This window comes from Bos taurus, chromosome 20 (genome assembly GCF_002263795.3).
Source record: "Bos taurus isolate L1 Dominette 01449 registration number 42190680 breed Hereford chromosome 20, ARS-UCD2.0, whole genome shotgun sequence".
NCBI classification, from domain to species: domain Eukaryota; kingdom Metazoa; phylum Chordata; class Mammalia; order Artiodactyla; family Bovidae; genus Bos; species Bos taurus.
The window spans coordinates 28,002,525-28,013,446 of record NC_037347.1 but is presented as its reverse complement, the minus strand read 5'-3'; the positions used below and the strand labels follow the sequence as shown (position 1 = coordinate 28,013,446).

General features: G+C 38.0%; 1 long non-coding RNA gene across 2 annotated transcripts in view; it reads right to left on the bottom strand.

Annotated features, from left to right (window-relative positions):
• Positions 1-2,495: 2,495 nt before the first annotated feature.
• LOC132343225 (uncharacterized) overlaps positions 2,496-10,922 on the bottom strand; it is a 268,200-nt gene continuing 259,773 nt past the window's right edge. For both annotated transcript variants that reach the window (XR_009491952.1, XR_009491950.1), the window contains exon 7: positions 2,496-2,641. This is a non-coding gene — a long non-coding RNA (uncharacterized lncRNA). The remainder of the gene's footprint in view (positions 2,642-10,922) is intronic.

Here is a 10,922-nt window from a genome sequence, read left to right as displayed (position 1 = left end):
TGTAGAACTTCATCCATTCTCATCCTCCCTTGATTCAGAGTTCCCTATTCTCTCCCAGAGGACAGCAGCAAGTCTTCTTCATCATGTCTGCCCTGTGCTGTGCTTAGTTGCTCAGTCGTGTCTGACTCTTTGAGACCCCAGGGATGGTAACCCACCAGGCTCCTCTGTCAATGAGATTCTCCAGGCAAGAATACTGGAGTGGGTTGCCATGCCCTCCTCCAGGGGATCTTCCCGACCCAGGGATCGAACCCACGTCTCTCCCATTGCAGGTGAATTCTTTACCAGCTGAGCCACCAGGGAAGCCCTGTTGGATGTTTAGTCTGTCTAGAACAGTAGTAAGATCTTTTCAATTTCCACCTTAAATTTTTCAGTGTTTTGTCACCTTTAAGAAAAAGCCTCCGCTCCTTTCCATAACATACTGACCTTCTGAGACCTTGCCACTGCCTTTGTTTCTAGCCTCATTGTTTCAGCCTCTCTGTCCTGTGTTGTCTAGCTGTTTCCTATAGTTCCTACCACAGACATCAGAGATGTTTTGTGTGCATGTCTTTGCTCTTGTTGCATTCATAATAGTAGCTAATCTCTTCCAGTGTTTACCACGTATTGCTATGCCTACTGCTTAGGAGGTCACCTCTACTCCTTCACTTGCCTGATATCCCTTCATTCTGTAATACTTTTATCCATGAAACCTTCTGAGATGTATTTCCCCTGCCCAATAAATGGATATCAATTTCATAAGCTCCTATACTGCCCAGTGCTTCTTTGCCACTGCAATTGCATACTGGATTGTAATAATCTTTTTGTGACTCCTTTACTCCTATTAGGAACTGCTTGAGAGCAAGGGCCATGTTTTCCTTTGTTCTGTCTACTCAGTGTCTAGCATAGTCCTTGATCCATATTAGGAATGCAGGGCTTGCTTGTTAAATGAATGAATGAATGAGTCAGTGACATTTTAAAGACCCAAAATCTAGGCATCAAAGAAGTTCTGAAATATAGAGTGGGGGGAAGACCAAGGAGAAGAAAAATATTCAGGAATCCTGAGAAGCCAAAAATAGTAATAGTACTCGCAAATAGCCTACCAGGCTTCTCTGTCCATGGGATTTTTCAGGCAAGAGTACTGAAGTGGGTTGCCATTTCCTTCTCCAGGGGATCTTCCCGACCCAGGGATTGAACCCAGGTCTCCTGCATTGTAGGCAGATGCTTTACCCTCTGAACCACCAGGGAAGTCCCTAGTACTCACAAAGCCATGCCGTAAATACAAGAGAAACAACAGCAATGGCACCAAGCCATCAATAGCTCTCATTTTATTGATGAATAAAAACATACACAAGGGAAAGCACTTTACAAATAAGACAATAAATATCAAAGTGATTACTAAGTAGAAACACTTAGAGGACAGCACTGTATATAGGGCAATACTTATGACAAAATGCAAAAGGTATTCGTGCAGGAGAGAAATACAGATCAGGACTGGAATGGGAGTTGTTGTTTAAACAGGATTCAGTGATGACCAGACCAGAGAGATGATGAGACAGGGGGATTGTTCAGACAAGACAGACAACATGAGTGGGGGCTTAAATGAAGGAGCAAGCAGCAGCAGTGGAAGAGGAAGATTAAAAACCAAAACTGAATCCTTAGTGGAACCTGGCTACAAATAAGCATTTCCATGGTAGCCCTGCCTCTAGGAACAATCTGTGGGCATGGAGGCTACAATTGAGTTTCTCAAGGAAAACTATCAGGCAATATTGGCATGATCCCCTAGCCAGCACAAAAATTAGAGAGAAGCTACACGCACACATGACATATGCTAGAGATATTTGTCTTGATTAAAAAAAAATCTTTATAACAAGAATATTAATGCCTTAATTTGTATTGCAAATCGGTTAGGTTTTGTAATACAGAAGCCCACTGCCTAGGAGGTCACCACTACCCCAACTAATATTATTAGGGTAAGGTAATTCAGACAAAGATTATTTTCAAGTATCTATTGCCAAACTGGTGTGAATTTTCATATTCATACAATTATCTTAAATAATGTTTAGCTCCTAACAGGGCTCTTGGAATATACTAGTGAAATAAACATGTGTAGAAAAAACTTGAGGAGAAGGCAATGGCACCCCACTCCGGTACTCTTGCCTGGAGAATCCCATGGATGGAGGAGCCTGGTGGGCTGCCATCTATGGGGTCGCACAGAGTCAGACATGACTGAAGCGACTTAGAGGCAGCAGCAGCAGAAAAAACTGGAGCCAACTCAAAGTCCTAAAAAATAGGATGCCATAAGCACTGAAAATGAGCTAATATTACTTGTAAAAAACTGAATGAATCCCTCAAATATATAACTGAATGAAATTTATAAGAATGATTAAAAAATAAACTCAGCATCATTCCAGTTTTTTAAACATCTGATATAAGAAAATAGCAAAGGTTATTTACAGATGAATATATGAGGAAAAGTAAGGCAATTATTTTTTTTTAAATTAGCTACTGTTTACCTCTTGGAGGGCTTCCCAAGTGGCTCAGTGGTAAAGACTCTGACTGCCAATGCAGGAAATGCAGGAGACCGGTCCAGCGGGTCGAAGAGAGTCTAAGGCGATTGAGCATGTGCCTCTTGGAGGAAGGGGGGAGATTCCATATGGAGAGGTTTCTAGGGAATATAAAGATTTTGGTTACATTTACTTTTAACTGGTGATGGAATCATGGCATTTATTTTTCTTTATCTATACACTATACTGCTGCTGCTAAGTCACTTCAGTCATGTCTGACTCTATGCGACCCCATAGACGGCAGGCCACCAGGCTCCCCTGTCCCTAGGATTCTCCAGGCAAGAACACTGGAGCGGGTTGCCATTTCCTTCTCCAATGCATGAAAGTGAAAAGTGAAAGGGAAGTTGCTCAGTCGTGTCCGACTCTTAGCGACCCCATGGACTGCAGCCTACCAGGCTCCTCCACCCGTGGGATTTTCCAGGCAAGAGTACACTATACACACATATTATATATAATGTATATATAATATATAATTAACATCTCTTTACATTATATACATATCTTTATATATGTGTTATAAGGTTCATAATTTTCTTAATGATGAAACACTTTTATCTATGGGAAGTCCTGTGTTAGTTGGTCCACATGTGAATCAGAAGTTTCAAAATGTGTGTGAATTCTCCCTGACTCTGCCTTCACCTGATGGGCTAAGTGAACCGTCACAAAGCTAACAGCATTATTTCAGTCAGCCTGGCAATTGATACCAATCATCGCAGCTGACTTTTCCACCTAGCAATCTGTGCCAATTGTTACCGCGAGCGAAGTGAGCCAATTGCTTGAGACCAGGTTTTATTAATTTATATTAAAATTTAGCCTTAGACAGATTGGGGAATTAAAAGGGCAAGCCGAAAATGCCACAAGGAATCTAGAATATTTTGAAGCCAGTGCTTTCATTTTAAAACAGAAACCTTTATTCAGAATGATTGGAAATCAAAAGCCTATTCGAGTGCACATCATTTCTGGCAATTGTATAATTCATAAATAGACAAATGGCTTATGAAATGCGATGAAAAAAACATACTCCTAAGGAGGTATCATCCATGCCAAGTTTACCGCTGAGATCATAAACCAGTGACAATAGGGGTTAATAATAGAAATGTTGGTAGTCCTCTGCTTATAATAGAACAAACAGCGCTACTATAATTACAATTTTCTTTCTCCCCCTGTTATATAGAAATGAATCAATATCCAAGTAGAGAAAGGATAAAAATGTCTTCAATAATTTAAACTGCTCTTCAAAGGAATTGGCTTCTTAGGTCTGCAAAGTCAATTGTATCATTCAAAATTATTACAAGGTTATTTATCAAATAGTGTAAATTAAAATTTGTTTTGACCTATTGAGGCTATTTTATGTTATTTTCAACTAGAGACTGAATAATCATGAACAATTTCCTTTTCTTTACCAAGTTACTTTAAAAAAGAATCAATATGTTATTTCAACGAATGTTTAGAAGAGTCAGCTCTTCATGTGATCTCTCACTAAGTTATGCCAACACCAAGCCAAGTATATATGGATACTCCTTGCCTGGCTTGTTATTAATTAGGTCCAGGGAAACATTTGATTAGGGCTTGTAGCAATAACTCATATATCTTGCACAGACTATTATTATTTCCAGGAAAATAACAGCCAATCTGATTGAATTTCAACAGGAAATTTAGGATAAGTAAGTAAAAATGAGGATGTCTACAAATGAGAAATGTGTATTTTCCATATAACCAGAAATTCAACTGGGTTAAAAAAAAAAACTTGGAATGTGATCTAAGTTAAAACAGTAGTGAGTCTAAATTCTGTGTGGTATTTTGTTTCTTATTTTCTTTACTATTTATCTTCAAGAAAATTAGAGATACCAAGGGAATATTTCATTCAAAGATGGGCACAATGAAGGAAAGAAATGGTATGGATCTAATAGAAGCAGAAGATATTAAGAAGAGGTGGCAAGAATACACAGAAGAACTACACAAAAAAGATCTTAATGACCTAGATAACTATGATGGTGTGATCACTCACCTAGAGCCAGACATCCTGGAATGCAAAGTCAAGTGGGCCTTAGGAAGCATCTATATGAATAAAGCTAGTGGAGGTGATGGGATTCCACCTGAGCTATTTCAAATCCTAAAAGATAATGCTGTGAAATTGCTGTACTCAATATGCCAGAAAATTTGGAAAACTCAGCAGTGGCTACAAGACTGGAAAAGGTCAGTTTTCATTCCAACCCCAAAGAAAAGCAATGCCAAAGAATGTTCAAACTGTCGCACAATTGCATTCATCTCACACGCTAACAAATTAATGCTCAAAATTCTCCAAGATAGGCTTCAACAGTATGTGAACCACAAAATTCCAGATGTTCAAGCTGGACTTAGAAAAGGCAAAGGAACCAGAGATTAAATTGCCAACATCCACTGGATCATAGAAAAAGCAAAAGAATTCCAGAAAAACATCTACTTCTGCTTCACCAACTATGCCAAAGCCTTTGACTGTGTGGATCACAACAAACTGCAGGCAATTCTTAAAGAGATGAGAATATCAAACCACTGTACTTGCCTCCTGAGAAATCTGTATGCAGGTCAAGAAGCAACAGTTAGAATCAGACATGGATCAATGGACTGGTTCCAAATTGGAAAATGAGTACATCAAGGCTATATATTGTCATACTGCTTGTTTTACTTCTATGCAGAGTACATCATACACAACACTGGGCTGGAAGAAGCACAAGCTGGAATCAAGATTGCTGGGAGAAATATCAATAACCTCAGATATGCAGATGACACGATCCTTATGGCTGAAAGCAAGAGGAACTAAAGAGCCTCTCGATTAAGGTGAAACAGGAGAGTGAAAGAGCTGGTTTAAAACTCAGCATTCAGACTGTGAAGATCATGACATCTGGTCCCATCACTTCATGGCAAATAAATGGGGAAACAATGGAAACAGTGAGAGACTTTATTTTCTTGGGCTCCAAAATCACTGAAGATGGTGACTGCAGCCATGAAATTAAAAGATGCTTGCTTGTTGGAAGAAAAGCTGTGACAAACCTAGACAGCATATTAAAAAGCAGAGACATTACTTTGCTGACAAAGGTCCATCTAGTCAAAGCTATGGTTTTTCCAATAGTCATGTATGAATGTAAGAGTTGAACCTAAAAGAAAGCTGAGCACTAAAGAATTGATGCTTTTGAACTATGGTGTTGGAGAAGATCTTGAGAGTTCCTTGGACTGCAGGGTGATCAAACCGGTCAATCCTAAAGGAAATCAACCCTGAATATTCTTTGAAAGGACTGATGCTGAAGCTGAAGCTCCAATAATTTGGCCCCCTGATGTGAAGAGCTGATGCATTATAAAAGACCCTGATGCTGGGAAAGATTGAAGGCAGGAGGAGAAGGGGAGAGCAGAGGATGAGATGGTTGGATGGCATCACCGACTCAATGGACATGAGTTTAAGCAAGCTCCAGGACAGCTCCAGGGAAGCTTGGCATGCTGCAGTCCACGGGGTCACAGAGTTGGACACGACAGAGCGACTAAAGAACAACAGTCTTTGTTTGCAGGAGGAACTTACATAAAATATTGGTGAAATTTTGCATTAAAGAAATCTTTTGAGAGAAGAGTCATATTTGCAAACCTACATAATGCATTTATTGAGATCGAGTTCAAAGGTGAAAATAAAAGTTGAAGAAGGAAGCAAGTTTTCACTTTTTGTTTATCTACTTCTGCTTTTTCTTTCAGTGAGTATTTCATTTCTGTTTTCCGATGCAGTAACACATTTTTTAAGAATAATGCTGATTGACCTTCTTGTCTTTCTGTTTAGCCCTTGATCTGATCAGCTAATTTTTTCCTACTTATTATTCTGTTATGTATCTGCCCTAGGAATCCCTGTTCATCTTTCTCTTACTCTAGTTCTCCCCACTCTTGGCCACCAACTGTACTTGCAGGAACCCTGGCTCACCTCTAAATCGTCTGTGATGGTAGGTATGGGACTTGGTTACTCTAAAACTCATTTCACTCATTTCTAAGAGTCTCAGGTAAAGGAGTGTTTCTGAAATAAATGTGAAAACTCTCAGAATGCCCCTCAAATTCATTCAGCTTGCAAACTACATCATGACCGCATGGCTAACGATACAAACAGAAGGTAGCAGGGATCTTGGAGCCGAAGTATTCTTCTAAGTACTTCCTGTTTCATCTCCTTAACTTTTCTCATGGCCCTATGAAATACGTATTATTTCTGTTTTTATCTTACAGATACGGAAACTGAGATTCCAAGAATTTAAGTGTTTTACACTAAGGCTTAGAGTCTCCAGAGCCCACTCATCCAGCCAGTATGCAGACTCTCCAAATACCTGTACATTAATATATTAAAACATTCAATAAGATGAATGAAAAAAGCCAATACACTTTCCAACTTCAATATAACTGACTCTTGTCTTCCTGAAGGTCTTGTCCATATTGAATAATGAATAATCACAGCTTCTACTTCTTTGTGACTGAAATCATTTTCTAGTTTTAGATTCCATTTCCTTGCAGATGGTACTCAATTTTACCAAGTCGATCTGGCTATCTCTCTTAAGTGACATATTCTACTTATGGTCTAACACAAACCTACCATCTTGCCAAATTCTCAACTTTGACTGGAAAAAATCAAATTCCTGACATTCTCTTCCAGCTGCACTTTTGAAGAATCTCCTTGTACATTTGAAAGAAATGAACAAACCACAATCTTTTATGTGCACTTTTCTCATTTCTACCACCAAGCTAAGATTAGGATTCACTTTGCTCAAATTGTTTTCTGGACCAAAGCTGATTATTTCATCTTTGTTGATATGTTTACTATTTCTCTCTTTATTCCTGCTTCCACAAATAAATTTATATGTTGGCTTCTTTACAAACTCTTTGTGTATATTTATGTAGAACTTTAGACTTCTTTGTTCTAGCATCTATATAATTAGACTAAGATTGCTATACATTTATTATTTTTTATAAAAATACTTTATTTATATTTATTATTTTTTAATTAATTAATTTTTTTTTACTTTACAATATTGTATTGGTTTTGCCATACATCAACATGCATCTCCCATGGGTATACATGTGTTCCCCATCCTGAACCCCCCTCTCACCTCTCTCCCCATACCATCCCTCTGGGTCATCCCAGTGCACCAGCCCCAAGCTTCCTGTATCCTGCATCGAACCTGGAGTGACAATTCATTTCTTATATGATATTATACATGTTTCAATGCCATTCTCCCAAATCATTCCCCCTCCTCCCTCTCCCACAGAGTCCCAAAGACTGTTCTATACATCAGTGTCTCTTTTGCTGTCTCACATACATGGCTGTCGTTACCATCTTTCTAAACTCCATATATATGCATTAGTATACTATATTGGTGTTTTTCTTTCTTGCTTACTTCACTCTGTATAATAGGCTCCAGTTTCATCCACCTCATTAGAACTGATTCAAATGTATTCTTTTTAATGGCTGAGTAATACTCCATTGTGTATATGTACCACAGCTTTCTTATCCATTCATCTGCTGATGGACATCTAGGTTGCTTCCATGTCCTGGCTATTATAAACAGTGCTGCGATGAACATTGGGGTACAGGTGCCTCTTTCAATTGCTATATATTTATTCTTACTACTCTTACTCTATTATTACTGTGCATCTTCTGACCAGCATAATATCTTATAATTCATTTTGATGAAACTGAGCCTTATCATATTCTTTAAATTTTAGAGTTCTCTAGGAAGTCATCGTGTCTTCTAAAGTTCTGTGCACTCTATATTGATGAACACAGTTCTAAATGCTACAGCATTTAGATAATAAAGATTAAAGAAGCATAATAGATGCTTCAGGGCTTCCCTGGTGGCTCAGATAGTACAGAATCCACTTGCAATGAGTGAGACCTGAGTTCAATCCCTTGGTTGGGAAGATACCCTGGAGAAGGAAATGACAAACCTCTCCAGTATTCTTGCCTGGAGAATCCCATGGACAGAGGAGCCTGGCAGGCTACAGTCCATGGGGTTGCAAAGAGTCGGACGTGACTGAGTGATTAAGCACAGCATATAGATTCCTCAGCTCAGTCTCTTCATTTTACACAAAAAGAAGCTGAGGTGTATATATCAGAAATCTGGATTAATAGCATTATTTTCTCATTCACAGACTTACTCATTATTTACATTATTAAGCACCTATACTGTTCCAGATATTTTTAAGATATTATCTTCAATTCCACAACCATCAGTGTTGTGGTCATTTACCACTACTTCTAGATGAGGAAACTGAAGCAGAGTTTCCTTGACCGTGATCATACACTTAGTGGAAATCTGGGATGCAAAGTCAATTTGTCTGGCTTCATAACCTGGAGTAACTACTTTATTTCATTATACTTCTTACCTAAGATATCAAAACATCCATTTTACTAGCAAGCTCCTTTCTGGAAGTATCAAGTCATGTAAGACCACAGCATTCAGCATTTAAGCCATTAGCCCTTTTAAGCCAATCCTTAAAGCCCAACTAAAATTTAACCATTTAATTGAAAAGAAGATGAGTTCTTTCAGAATATATTTGCATGTCTTAATAAAAATTACTAAGCATTTTGTCCTAAGGAATTCAAAGGTGACTTTTCAAATGTGTTATTTTGCTGACTGTTCTGAGCTTATGAAATAATTGGGGAAGTGGAAGTATTCTGGGATAGATGCCCTTCATAATGTTCTTTCTTACTGCTTACCAAGAGTTCTAAGATGATCCCCCAGATTTCCTGCCTTAATCCTTGAAGAACTGTCTCTGGTGATTAGGTTATGTTATATGGCACAGTTAACATTAAGATAGATTATTTAAATGGGCCTAACCTGATTACATGAGCACTTTAAAAGCTGAATTTTCCCTTGTTGGAAACAGAAGAGGAAGTTAGAAAGTTTAAACTTAAGAAGGATTTGACATTTCATTTCTGGCTTGAAAATGTATGGGGCTGTGTGCCAAAGAATGCAGTTGGTCTAGAATTTTAGAGCAATCTCTAGTTGACAGACAGTAAAGAAACAGAAACTTTAGTCCCAAATAATGAGGAACTGAATTTGGCCAATAACCAGGATTGGCTTTAGGTACATTATTTATCAGGGCCTCCAGATGAAAACTCAACCCCTCTGGAAAACCTAGTGATTCCATGCCACTAATCTATAAAATTGTGAGCCAAAGAGATGTTAGTTTAAGGCACTGAATTTGTAATAATTTGTTACTCAGCAGCAGATGACTAATACACCAATCTTCCTTAACTCAATCAGCCTCCATTTCATCATAATAAGTGTAGGCTTTGAACAAGTATTTTAAACACATAAAAACATATTAAAATGCATTAAAACACACTTTAATGACTTCTATTACAATTACATTATGAGCTTGTTTCTTTCTCATTTTTAGGGAGAACAAATAATCTGAATGTTGGAAAACATTCTACCTTCACTGACATTTTGCTTTGTGAGGAGGCATGTCTTTCCCTGCTGTTCTCTTAAGGCAGGATTGTTTTTGCTCTTATTTCATATGTAGATCAAGGACAAAACATTGGAGTGTATGGTCTCTTTGTTGTTCTAGTGACTTCCAGACTGTTACTACCATTACTATTTCTGCTTGAGTTCTTTTTTTTTTTAGTGTTTATTCTTATTGCATTTATTATTATTTTTTTTAATTTTATTTTATCTTTAAACTTTACATAATTGTATTAGTTTTGCCAAATATGTGACAACTACCCTATCTATGTCCATACCCCCTTCTTCCCTACTATAATCTTGGGCACACTTAATTATCCATTACATATTTTATCTTTCACCTCACTGTCTAATTGGAGAAGGGAATGGCAACCTAGTCCCATATTTTTGCCTGGAGAATTCCATGGACGCAGGAGCCTTGCAGGCTACTGTCCATGGGTTGCAGAGTCAGACACAACTGAGCACCTAATACATTCACTGTCTAATACTATTCCCAAAAATCTGCTATTGTTCTTGGTGACTTGAAAATCCACAGAGATGAATACAACAATAGTTTAGAGGTCCAGTTCCTCAGCCTCATCTTCTCTATCTTTTGCTTCATTCTGCCTAAGTAGTTCTCACATTTGTATCTTGAACTTCGCCATAAATAGATACTTAACTTCCAAAATCTGTGTTTCAAAAATTCAATTTCTAGCCCATTTGCTCAAGCACTTTCACTATAACTGTCCCTTTACCTCATGATCCTCCCAATGCTTTCTCACTAGTCTCTGCTTTTCCCCATTCCATATTCACCCCTATTTAGCCTAAAATCTAAGACTTTTCATTCTAACATAACCTTGAAAATACCCTCTACTTCCTGATTTCTCTCCTTTGATTGTTCTTGTCTTGCAAAGCCTCAATTTTGAAAAAAACCTAC